This window comes from Triturus cristatus, chromosome 12 (assembly GCF_964204655.1).
Source record: "Triturus cristatus chromosome 12, aTriCri1.1, whole genome shotgun sequence".
NCBI classification, from domain to species: Eukaryota; Metazoa; Chordata; class Amphibia; order Caudata; family Salamandridae; genus Triturus; species Triturus cristatus.
In genome coordinates, this window is record NC_140595.1 from 260,054,240 (window position 1) to 260,067,986 (window position 13,747).

Consider the following 13,747-nt stretch of genomic DNA (forward strand, 5'->3'; position numbering starts at 1 on the left):
CCATTAGGCCAGAGTAAGAGTCCAATACCTTAACCATTAGGCCTAAGGAAGAGTTAAGACCTTAACCATTAGGCCAGAGTAAGAGTCTAAAACCTTAACCATTAGGCCAGAGTAAGAGTCTAAGACCTTACCCATTAGGCCAGAGTAAGAGTTAAGACCTTAACCATTAGGTCAGAGTAAGAGTCTAAGACCTTAACCATTAGGCCATAGTAAGAGTTAAGACCTTACGGATTAGGCCAGAGTAAGAGTCTAGACCTTAACCATTAGGCCAGAGTAAGAGTCTAAGACCTTAACCATTAGGACAGAGTAAGAGTCTAAAATCTTACCCATTAGGCCAGAGTAAGACTTAAGACCTTAACCAGTAGGCCAGAGTAAGAGTCTAAGACCTTACCCATTAGGCCAGAGTAACAGTTAAGAACTTAACCATTAGTCAATAGTAAGAGTTAGGACCTTAACCATTAGGCCAGAGTAAGATTCTAGGACCTTAACCAGTAGGCCAGAGTAAGAGCAAAGACATTAACCAGTAAGCCAGTGTAAGAGTCTAAGACCTTAACCATTAGGCCAGAGTAAGAGTTAAGACCTTAACCATTAGGCCAGAGTAAGAGTTAAGACCTTAACCAGTAGGCAAGAGTAAGAGTCTGAGACCTTAACCATTAGGTCAGACTAAGAGTTAAGAACTTAGCCATTAGTCCAGAGGAAGAGTTAAGACCTTAACCATTAGTCGAGAATAAGAGTCTATACCTTAACCATTAGGCCAGAGTAAGAGTCTAAGACCTTAACCATTAGGCCAGAGTAAAAGTCTAAGACCTTACCCATTAGGCCAGAGTAAGAGTTAAGACCTTAACCATAAGGTCAGAGTAAGAGTTAAGACCTTAACCATTAGGCAAGAGTAAGAGTCTTAGACCTCAACCATTAGGCCAGAGTAAGAGTCTAAGACCTTACCCATTAGGACAGAGTAAGAGTCTAAGACCTTACCCATTAGGCCAGAGCAAGAGTTAAGACCTTAACCAGTAGGCCAGAGTAAGAGTCTAAGACCTTAACCAGTAGGCCAGAGTAAGAGTTAAGACCTTAACCAGTAGGCCAGAGTAAGAGTTTAAGACCTTAACCATTAGGCCAGAGTAAGAGTTAAAACCTTAATCATTAGACCAGAGTAAGAGTTAAGACCTTAACCAGTAGGCCAGAGTAAGAGTATAAGACCTTAACCTTTAGGTCAGACTAAGAGTCTAGACCGTAACCATTAGGCCAGAGTAAGAGTCTAAGACCTCAACCTTTAGGCCAGAGGAAGAGTTAAAACTTTAACCATTAGGCCAGAGTAAGAGTTAAGACCTTAATCATAAGGCCAGAGTAAGAGTCTAGACCTTAACCATTAGACCAGAGTAAGAGTCAAGACCTTAACCATTAGGCCAGAGTAAGAGTCTAATACCTTAACCATTAGGCCAGAGTAAGAGTTAAGACCTTAACCAGTAGGCCAGAGTAAGAGTTAAGACCTTAACCATTAGGCCAGTGTAAGAGTCTAAGACCTCAACCATTTGGACAGAGTAAGAGTTAAAACATTAACCATTAGGCCAGAGTAAGAGTTAAGCCTTTAACCAGTAGGCCAGAGTAAGAGTCTAAGAGCTTAACCATTAGGCCAGAGTAAGAGTTATGATCTTAACCAGTAGGCCAGAGTAAGAGTTAAGACCTTAACCATTAGGCCAGAGTAAGAGTCTAAGACCTTAACCATTAGTCCAGAGTAAGAGTTAAGACCTTAACCATTAGGCCAGAGTAAGAGTCTAAGACCTTAACCAGTAGGCCAGAGTAAGAGTTAAGACCTTAACCATTATGCCAGAGTGAGAGTCTAAGACCTTAACCATTAGTCCAGAGTAAGAGTTAAGACCTTAACCATTAGACCAGAGTAAGAGTTAAGACCTTAACAAGTAGGCCAGAGTAAGAGTCTAAGACCTTACCTGTGAGAAGTTGGCCTGGCATATGCTGTTCCTAGTTATAGGGACACCTTGCAACAGTCCAATTCGACTCTTATGGATGATAGGTTTAAGACAACCTTTAAAGAAAGCTATCCTAGTGGTAGCTGTGGAGAGCAGCCTTCAGGCTAAGTCTTGAAGGAGTGTTAAGCTTATTGTTTTACCATAATAACCTCTTGAATAACCAAATGAAAGAGTAGCCCACACAGGTATATATATAAAATATATGTATTTATTCTAGACAGAATCCCACAGTCACTTTATGTGGCTAGTGGCAAAGTTACAATTCAAACAAGCATTTCTAAATACAATAAATAGCACAGAAATCAATGGGCCCCAGGGGGGGACCAAACCATATACTAAAATAGTGGTATAAGAACCACGACAATTCTACAGGCAATGCCTAGGGCATTCAGGATCGCTTGCCCCTTCAGAATCCACCCACAGTTAAGAGGAAGGGGACCCACGGGAGGCGTGTGCAGTGCGAGAAGCTGCTATCGGGATCGCAATGTTAGCCTATGGAGAATGTCGCGGTTGAATAATTAAGGTTTAAGGACACTTCTAACAACAGTACAAAGTTAAGACTTGAGACTTAAGGCTTTGGAGAGCCCACCACCACGGAAGTACCGAAGTACCACTGTTACCTGCCCCAGGGAAGCCGGGTGCATAGGTCGAATCTGGTGTCGGGTCGCGGGCTGATTTTCTATGGAAAAGTAGTCCAAACTGCTGCTAGCTGAAAGCGTCGTTGAAGTCGTGAAGATTAAAGTTGAAGAGAAGATAAAGATGAACCTGAAAGCAGAGGGGACAGAGTCTGGGTCACAGCAAAGTGACCAGGGAGCTCACAGCAAGGAGCTCGTGGAAGTCGGGTGCTTCAGGTGTAGATGGTACAGCTGGGCTCTGCAGTCACGGGCTCCGGGAGGCTTCAAGGAAGGCCAGCTTCTGGAGGGCGACTGTCCCACGTCGGCTGAGGGTCGCTGCGGTGTTAGTGTCCCGATTGGATCCACTACGCATTGGCAACCGCAACCCACGCAAGATGAACAAAGCAGCTGCTGGTGCAGACCCACGAGGTCTGAGAGTGCTCTCCTTTGCAGGGAGCGTAGAGCAGGCCTGGAGCAACCAGGGGAACTCTTAGAAAAGAAGATTGTCCTCCGTCAGGGCCCACAAGTCGAGGGACAAGGGACCGCGGAAGGCAGCAAAATGGAGTGCGTAAAAGGGCTCCCACGGGCCACCGGAGCGGGCCAGGGAGCTGAGGGTCGGCACAAATGCTGCTTGAAGGTTGGCTCAAGAATGGGCCAAAGCACAACTTCCCCACTGGTCGGGGTCGTGTGCTGGACAAGAGGTGGCCGGTGTCTCGGGGTATGCGGGGATCTCGACACCCACGTGGTCCAGGGTGCTCAGACTTGCTGGGCACACTCACAGGACGCTGGGATGCACTGGAGACCCACCTCAAGGTTGCTGGAAGGCGTCGAAGGTCGTGAGAGCAACGAAGTTCCAACCGGGTATCTTGTAGTCTTTAAGGTGCCTGCCAAGCAGGGGGATAACTCCTTTATCCCAAGGGAGATTTCTTCAGTCAGCTGGGCAGCAGCTCGTCGAAGGTCAGTTCTGTGAAGTCCTGTACGAATCTAAGGCTCTAGGGCAAAGTTATTCCCATATATCCCCAAGATTAGGGGATGGTCCAAAATAGAGCCTACCAATCAGAGTAGAGGCGGGAAAGGGTGGCTACACCCCCTCCCCTTTGTGTGTTTCCCGCCTGGGCGAGGGGAAGGATGCCCCTGAACCGGTTCCAGGCGGTGTATGCAGAATTGGGGCTCTGCAGCTGCCTACGTGCAACTCTGAATGGACATTTGGTGCACCCACCCTGTTCCAATCCACATATCCTGTCTGGGGAGGTGCTGGCACCTCCCTGCCACAGGAGCCCTATTGTCCAGATGGCGAGGCTGGGGTTTTCCCCAGCAACAGCCAGCCAGAGTCGTGTAGGTGGCGGACAGTAGCCATTTTGTGGTACATGTGCACTTTTAAATTGGTGTCTAAATTATACCGCTTTTCCCATATCACCCTCCTAGCAAGGGGGAATCGTGCCCCCATGCCCATGGCTGGACTGGGGGTATGATTCCTTCATGTTTGACACCAAACACGATATGGTTCTGTGTAGCCATTCCCAAGTTACAGCGATGACGCAATAACTTATAATGCGGTAAGAGTATATGGTATGGCTACACTACAAACAACCCAGTAACGGTTTTACGAAGGTTGCAGAGAGGTCCTACTCATGTAGGGGTCCCCCCTCACACATACCTCAGCACCCAGCCCTGTAGGATTACCAGGGCCTGCCATAGGGGTGACCTATGAGAGTATATGTGTTGTAATGGTATGGGACATAGGGTACCTACATCCCTGTAAGGGGTGCTAACACCACCTTACCCAGGCTACAGTAGTGGCCTGGTGGTGTCAGTTTGGGTGGCTGTCCCAGGGTGGCACAATAAGTGCTGCAGCCCTGGTAGGCCTACTGGGGGACCCATGCCCTGGGTACTTAGGGTACCATCTACAAGGGACTGGTAGGTCATGCCCAGCATCCAATTGGTTGGTACCTAGGGTACTCACATAGTTTACCAGAGGAAGCAGATAGGCTGGGGTCCTGGATAGCAGGGCCACAGCCTGGCTAAGGTCATAAAAACAGTCAAAACATCAGCAAAAAGTTGGGGGCAACTATGCAGTCGATGCCACTCTCCTACACAACCCCCCCCCCAAACGCAGGGACATTAAACTAACCTTGACCAGTTGAGTCTTCATGTTCTAAGTGGAAATATCTGGAGAGGCCATCTGCATTGGCATGGTTGCTCCCAGGTCTATGTTCCACTGTATAGTCCATCCCCTGTAGGGAAATGGACCACCTGAGTAGTTTGGGGTTTTCGCCCTTCATCTGTTTTAGCCATAGGAGGGGCTTATGGTCTGTCTGAACAATGAAGTGAGTGCCAAACAAGTATGGCCTCAGCTTCTTCAGGGCCCAGACCACAGCAAAGGCCTCCCTCTCTATAGCTGACCAACGTTTCTCCCTGGGGGTCAACCTTCTGCTAATAAAAGCTACTGGTTGATCCTGGCCCTCCTCATTCAGTTGTGATAACACAGCACCTACCCCCACCTCTGAAGCATCAGTTTGAACTATGAATTCTTTGGAGTAGTTGGGGCTTTGGAGCACTGGAGCAGAGCACATTGCCTGTTTAAGGTCATCAAAAGCTTTCTGACAGCTGACAGTCCACTGAACCTTTTTGGGCATCCTCTTGGAGGTGAGATCATTCAAGGGGGTCACTATGGATCCATAGCCCTTTACAAATCTCCTATAATAACCAGTCAGGCCCAAGAAAGCTCGAACCTGAGTCTGGGTGGTTGGAGCAACCCAGTCCATGATGGTCTGGATTTTGCTCTGTAAAGGTTGAACCTGGCCTCCACCTACAAGGTGTCCCAGGTATACAACCTGACTCTGCCCTATCTGGCACTTAGTAGCCTTGATAGTGAGCCCAGCCTTCTGCAGGGCTTCTAAAACTTTCCTCAGGTGGATCAGGTGATCTTCCCAGGTGGAGCTAAAGACAGCAATGTCATCCAGATATGCTGCACTAAAGTCTTCCAGGCCTGAGAGGACTTGGTTCACCAACCTTTGAAAAGTGGCAGGTGCATTTTTCAAACCAAAGGGCATCACAATAAATTGATAATGCCCACTAGGGGTAGAAAATGCAGTTTTGGCTTTTGCAGACTCAGCTAACCTTATCTGCCAGTAGCCAGCTGTCAGATCAAATGTGCTCAGATATTTGGCTGAGGCCAACCTATCTATGAGCTCATCTGCTCTGGGAATTGGATGAGCATCAGTCTTAGTGACTGCATTGAGACCCCTGTAGTCTACACAGAACCTCATCTCTCTCTTACCACCCTGGGTGTGAGGTTTTGGTACTAGGACTACTGGGCTAGCCCAAGGGCTATCTGAGGGCTCAATTACTCCCAACTCCAACATCTTTTGGACTTCAGTCCGTATGCAGTCCCTGACATGGTCAGGTTGCCTGTAGATCTTATTCTTGACAGGCAGACTGTCCCCAGTGTCCACTTCGTGAGTGCACCAGGTGGTCTGACTAGGAGTCAGAGAAAACATATGTCTGTACTTTTGTAGAACCTGTCTACAATCTGCTTGCTGCTGGTCAGTGAGGCTGCCTGCCAAGGCTACTCCATCAACTGACCCATCGTCAGGGTTCTGAGAGAGCAGGTCTGGGAGAGGGTCACTCTCTTCCTCCTGTCCCTCATCTGTTGCCATGAGCAAGCCCATGTCAGCCCTGTCCACATATGCTTTCAATCTATTCACATGAAGTACCCTGTGGGGACTTCTGGGAGTGCCAAGGTCTACCAGGTAGGTAACCTCTCCCTTTTTCTCCAAAATGGTATGGGGTCCACTCCACTTATCTTGGAGAGCTGCTGGGGCCACTGGCTCCAACACCCATACCTTCTGTCCTGGCTGGTACACCACCAGGACAGCCTTTTGGTCATGCCAGGCTTTCTGTAATTCCTGACTTGCCTCCAGGTTTTTAGTTGCCTTCTTCATATACTCAGCCATCCGGGAGCGGAGACCAAGTACGTAGTCCACTATGTCCTGTTTAGGGGGTTTGAGAGGTTGCTCCCATCCCTCCTTCACTAGACAAAGTGGCCCTCTAACAGGATGGCCAAACAGAAGTTCAAAGGGGCTGTAGCCAACCCCCTTCTGTGGCACCTCTCTGTATGCAAAGAGAAGGCAGGGCAGAAGAACATCCCATTTTCGCCTAAGCTTTTCTGGTAGTCCTTTAATCATACCCTTTAGGGTCTTGTTGAACCTTTCAACAAGACCATTGCATTGAGGATGGTAAGGGGTGGTGAACTTATAGTTAACCCCACACTCCTTCCACATTGCCTTCAGGTAACTACTCATAAAGTTTGTACCTCTGTCAGACAATACCTCCTTAGGGAACCCCACCCTGGAGAAGACTCCAAGGGGGGCCCTTGCCACCACAGGAGCTGTGATGGTCCTAAGGGGAATAGCTTCTGGGTATCTAGTGGCATGATCCACTACCACTAAAATGAACCTGTGCCCAGATGCTGTTGGTGGGTCTAAGGGACCAACGATGTCAATCCCCACCCGCTCAAAGGGCACCCCCACCACAGGCAATGGTATCAGAGGGGCCTTTGTGGATTTACCTGCCTTGCCACTTGCTTGGCAGGTAATGCAAGAGCTGCAAAAGCTCTTACAGTCTTCACTCATGTGGGGCCAATGAAAGTGTGGGACAATTCTGTCCCAAGTCTTATTTTGGCCCAGGTGTCCTGCTAAGGGGATATCATGGGCCAGTGTGAGCAGGAAGCCCCTAAACTTCTGAGGTATGACCAACCTCCTGGCTGCACCAGGCTTGGGGTCTCGACCCTCAGAGTAAAGGAGCCCTTCATCCCAATAAATCTTATGGGTCCCACTGGCATCCCCTGCAGCCTCAGCAGCAGCTTGCTGTCTGAGGGGTTCAAGAGTGGGGCAGCTCTGCTGCTCCAGGCTCAAGTCTGCCCTAGAAGGTCCCCCTGCCCCCAAGAACTCAACCTGATCAGGTTCCAGTTCCTCTGGGGCAGTTCCTTCTTCAGGAGCTAGATCCTCTTCTGCTAAAAGAGTTTCTACAGACTGATCCTGGGGGGAAGGCTCGGCCTTACCCCTGCTACTCCTCCTCTTGGAAGGCCCTTGGTCCCTTTTTCCAGGATCCAAGGCCTGTTCAGTTTCTGTCAGCTTTGCTTTTGACCTTGTCAGGGCAAATACTTCTGCTGGTATACCCAGCATTGCTGCATGGGTACTTAGCTCCACCTCAGCCCATGCTGAGGTCTCCAAATCATTCCCTAGTAAACATTCCACAGGTAGGTCTGCACTCACCACAACTTTCTTGAGGCCAGTTACCCCTCCCCAGGAGAAGTTCACAACAGCTAGAGCATGGTCTGTACTAACGTTGCTAGCATTGGTCACTTGGTATATCTCTCCAAGTATGATCTGGTCAGGGTTCACAAGGTCCTTAGTCACCATAGTGACACTGGCCCCTGTATCCCTGTAAGCTAGTGACTCCCTTCCATTTATGGTTGGCTGTTGTCTGTATTTGCCCAGACCACTGGGGCTCACAAACAGGGACAAGTCCCCATCACAAACTAGCACAGCCTGAGTAGGAGTTCTGACTAGGCCAGAGTCCTCTCCAGATCCCAGGGTCAACCCTACTATGCCCTTGTTCTGTGCACCAACACCTGTAACTGTACTAGGGGGAACAGGAGCCTTAGGGGCAGGTGTGGTGCTTGTGGAGTCTTTGGCCTTATTACAGTCTGAAGTCCAATGGGTAGTCTGTTTACAGTACTTACACCATGGCTTCCTTGGTTGTTTGGATTTGTTTTTCTTGGTAGTCTCAGATGCTGCTTTTTGGGGGCCTGTTGAAGACTGCTGGTCTTTTCCCTTTTCCCCACCCTTGTCAGAGTTTTTGGCATCTTCTTTTTTAGTTGCACCTCCCAAGGGCTGGACCTTTTGCTTAATCCTGGTTCTGACCCATTTGTCTGCCTTCTTTCCCAATTCTTGGGGAGAGGTCAGATCAGAGTCAACCAGGTGCTGATGTAAGAGCTGGTTCTGACAATTGTTAAGGATCTGCTCCCTCATTATGAGATTGTATAATCCTGTATAATCATCTACTTTGCTGCCAGTTAACCAACCTTCCAGTGCCTTGGTTGCACAATCCACAAAGTCTACCCAATCCTGATTTTGTGCTTTCTGGGTGTCTCTGAACTTAAGTCTGTACTGATCAGTGGTTAAGCCAAACCCATCTATTAAAGCATCTTTCAAGATATAATAGTCATCAGCATCCTCTTCTCTTACAGAGAGGAGCTTGTCTCTTCCTTTATCTGAAAAGGAGAGCCACAGGATTGCTGCCCACTGCTCTACTGGGACCCTCTGTACTCTACAGGCCCTTTCAAGAGCAGATATCCATTTGTGGATATCATCCCCATTCTGATAGGGGGGCACAATCTTGTGGAGGTTCCTATTGTCAGGGACTTTCTCTCTAACTCTAGGGGTTTCCTTACTGCCACCAGGGATCTCTAGACCCCACTTTCTTGAAGCTTTCTGAAGCTCCAGGGTTTCCCTGTCCAATGCTAACTGTTCTCTTTTAAGCTCAAGCTTAGCCTGCTCAAATTTGATCAGTCTGCATTTCCTCTCATGAGAGGATTCTCTTCTCTGAGAAGAGGCAGAGGACCCTTTGGATCTCCTAGAATAGTTGGATCCCACTGAGGGGGATCTGTTCCTTCTGGGATCCACCACTCTCCTTTTAAGGGTGGAGGGAGTGCCTCTTGAGCCATCACCTCCATGCTGTGAGTGGTCTGTTTCTTCCAGGTCAGGATTTTCATCCTCTTCCTGCTCCTCTTCAGATTCCACTCTGGGAGTGTCCTCTTCTGAGGGGTGCCCACCCACTCTGTCCGTCCCTCTGGATCCTATGGACTCCATAAAGTCTGCTATGAGCAGGATCTCCTTGAGACGTTTTGTGTTGGCACCTCTTTCTGTCTTCAGTCCCCTAAGGGTGCACATTTCCCTGAGCTCTGCAAAGGTGAAATTATCATACTTATCTACTGGGACCCTCTGGGGTCCTTCCATAGCCTTAGTGCCACCTGAAGACATGTTTAGTGTAGTGATGTATCTACCTACACTAAGTGTGGCCTACTGAACCCTCTCTTGAGTTGTAGTCAAGGTGTGCTAAACCCTCTACACACAACTCCAAGTTCAGTAGAACTTATTGTATTCTAGCTTGAATTTATATGTACCTTTGGTACCTTGTGGCTTTCACTTTAGAAATTCAATTTGTTATCTGGTAAAACAATGGCAAGCTTGAATCCAACCGCTGCACACCAATGTGAGAAGTTGGCCTGGCATATGCTGTTCCTAGTTATAGGGACACCTTGCACCAGTCCAATTCGACTCTTATTGATGATAGGTTTAAGACAACCTTTAAAGAAAGCTATCCTAGTGGTAGCTGTGGAGAGCAGCCTTCAGGCTAAGTCTTGAAGGAGTGTTAAGCTTATTGTTTTACCATAATAACCTCTTGAATAACCAAATGAAAGAGTAGCCCACACAGGTATATATATAAAATATATGTATTTATTCTAGACAGAATCCCACAGTCACTTTATGTGGCTAGTGGCAAAGTTACAATTCAAACAAGCATTTCTAAATACAATAAATAGCACAGAAATCAATGGGCCCCAGGGGGGGACCAAACCATATACTAAAATAGTGGTATAAGAACCACGACAATTCTACAGGCAATGCCTAGGGCATTCAGGATCGCTTGCCCCTTCAGAATCCACCCACAGTTAAGAGGAAGGGGACCCACGGGAGGCGTGTGCAGTGCGAGAAGCTGCTATCGGGATCGCAATGTTAGCCTATGGAGAATGTCGCGGTTGAATAATTAAGGTTTAAGGACACTTCTAACAACAGTACAAAGTTAAGACTTGAGACTTAAGGCTTTGGAGAGCCCACCACCACGGAAGTACCGAAGTACCACTGTTACCTGCCCCAGGGAAGCCGGGTGCATAGGTCGAATCTGGTGTCGGGTCGCGGGCTGATTTTCTATGGAAAAGTAGTCCAAACTGCTGCTAGCTGAAAGCGTCGTTGAAGTCGTGAAGATTAAAGTTGAAGAGAAGATAAAGATGAACCTGAAAGCAGAGGGGACAGAGTCTGGGTCACAGCAAAGTGACCAGGGAGCTCACAGCAAGGAGCTCGTGGAAGTCGGGTGCTTCAGGTGTAGATGGTACAGCTGGGCTCTGCAGTCACGGGCTCCGGGAGGCTTCAAGGAAGGCCAGCTTCTGGAGGGCGACTGTCCCACGTCGGCTGAGGGTCGCTGCGGTGTTAGTGTCCCGATTGGATCCACTATGCATTGGCAACCGCAACCCACGCAAGATGAACAAAGCAGCTGCTGGTGCAGACCCACGAGGTCTGAGAGTGCTCTCCTTTGCAGGGAGCGTAGAGCAGGCCTGGAGCAACCAGGGGAACTCTTAGAAAAGAAGATTGTCCTCCGTCAGGGCCCACAAGTCGAGGGACAAGGGACCGCGGAAGGCAGCAAAATGGAGTGCGTAAAAGGGCTCCCACGGGCCACCGGAGCGGGCCAGGGAGCTGAGGGTCGGCACAAATGCTGCTTGAAGGTTGGCTCAAGAATGGGCCAAAGCACAACTTCCCCACTGGTCGGGGTCGTGTGCTGGACAAGAGGTGGCCGGTGTCTCGGGGTATGCGGGGATCTCGACACCCACGTGGTCCAGGGTGCTCAGACTTGCTGGGCACACTCACAGGACGCTGGGATGCACTGGAGACCCACCTCGAGGTTGCTGGAAGGCGTCGAAGGTCGTGAGAGCAACGAAGTTCCAACCGGGTATCTTGTAGTCTTTAAGGTGCCTGCCAAGCAGGGGGATAACTCCTTTATCCCAAGGGAGATTTCTTCAGTCAGCTGGGCAGCAGCTCGTCGAAGGTCAGTTCTGTGAAGTCCTGTACGAATCTAAGGCTCTAGGGCAAAGTTATTCCCATATATCCCCAAGATTAGGGGATGGTCCAAAATAGAGCCTACCAATCAGAGTAGAGGCGGGAAAGGGTGGCTACACCCCCTCCCCTTTGTGTGTTTCCCGCCTGGGCGAGGGGAAGGATGCCCCTGAACCGGTTCCAGGCGGTGTATGCAGAATTGGGGCTCTGCAGCTGCCTACGTGCAACTCTGAATGGACATTTGGTGCACCCACCCTGTTCCAATCCACATATCCTGTCTGGGGAGGTGCTGGCACCTCCCTGCCACAGGAGCCCTATTGTCCAGATGGCGAGGCTGGGGTTTTCCCCAGCAACAGCCAGCCAGAGTCGTGTAGGTGGCGGACAGTAGCCATTTTGTGGTACATGTGCACTTTTAAATTGGTGTCTAAATTATACCGCTTTTCCCATATCACCCTCCTAGCAAGGGGGAATCGTGCCCCCATGCCCATGGCTGGACTGGGGGTATGATTCCTTCATGTTTGACACCAAACACGATATGGTTCTGTGTAGCCATTCCCAAGTTACAGCGATGACGCAATAACTTATAATGCGGTAAGAGTATATGGTATGGCTACACTACAAACAACCCAGTAACAGTTTTACGAAGGTTGCAGAGAGGTCCTACTCATGTAGGGGTCCCCCCTCACACATACCTCAGCACCCAGCCCTGTAGGATTACCAGGGCCTGCCATAGGGGTGACCTATGAGAGTATATGTGTTGTAATGGTATAGGACATAGGGTACCTACATCCCTGTAAGGGGTGCTAACACCACCTTACCCAGGCTACAGTAGTGGCCTGGTGGTGTCAGTTTGGGTGGCTGTCCCAGGGTGGCACAATAAGTGCTGCAGCCCTGGTAGGCCTACTGGGGGACCCATGCCCTGGGTACTTAGGGTACCATCTACAAGGGACTGGTAGGTCATGCCCAGCATCCAATTGGTTGGTACCTAGGGTACTCACATAGTTTACCAGAGGAAGCAGATAGGCTGGGGTCCTGGATAGCAGGGCCACAGCCTGGCTAAGGTCATAAAAACAGTCAAAACATCAGCAAAAAGTTGGGGGCAACTATGCAGTCGATGCCACTCTCCTACATTACCCATTAGGCAAGAGTAAGAGTCTTAGACCTTAATCATTAGGCCATAGTAAGAGTTAAAGCCTTAAGCACTAGGTCAGAGTAAGAGTCTAGACCTTTAACATTAGGCCAGAGTACGAGTCTAAGACCTTAACCAGTAGGCCAGAGTCTGAGACCTTAACCATTAGGTTAGAGCAAGAGTTAAGACCCTAACTATTAGGCCAGAGTAAGACTTAAGACCTTAAACATTGGGCCAGAGTAAGAGTCTAAGATCTTAACCATGAGGCCAGAGTAAGAGTTAAGACCTTAACCATTAGGCCAGAGTAAGATTCTAAGACCTTAACCATTAGGCCAGAGTAAGAGTTAAGACCTTAACCATTAGTCAATAGTAAGAGTTAAGACCTTAACCATGAGGCCAAAGTAAGAGTCTAAGACCTTAACCATTTGGCCAGAGTAAGAGGTAAGACCTTAACCATTATGCCAGAGTAAGAGTTAAAACCTTAACCATTAGGCCAGAGTAAGAGTTAAAACCTATACCATTAGGCCAGAGTAAGATTTAAGACCTTAACCAGTAGGCCAGAGTAAGAGTCTAAGACCTTAACCATTAGGACAGAGTAAGAGTCTAAGATCTTACCCATTAGGCCAGAGTAAGACTTAAGACCTTAACCAGTAGGCCAGAGTAAGAGTCTAAGACCTTACCCATTAGGCCAGAGTAACAGTTAAGAACTTAACCATTAGTCAATAGTAAGAGTTAGGACCTTAACCATTAGGCCAGAGTAAGAGTCTAGGACCTTAACCAGTAGGCCAGAGTAAGAGCAAAGACATTACCAGTAGGCCAGTGTAAGAGTCTAAGACCTTAACCATTAGGCCAGAGTAAGAGTTAAGACCTTAACCATTAGGCCAGAGTAAGAGTTAAGACCTTAATCATTAGGCAAGAGTAAGAGTCTGAGACCTTAACCATTAGGTCAGACTAAGAAATAAGAACTTAGCCATTAGTCCAGAGGAAGAGTTAAGACCTTAACCATTAGTCCAGAATAAGAATCTATACCTTAACCATTAGGCCAGAGTAAGAGTCTAAGACCTTAACCATTAGGCCAGAGTAATAGTCTAAGACCTTACCCATTAAGCCAGAGTAAGAGTTAAG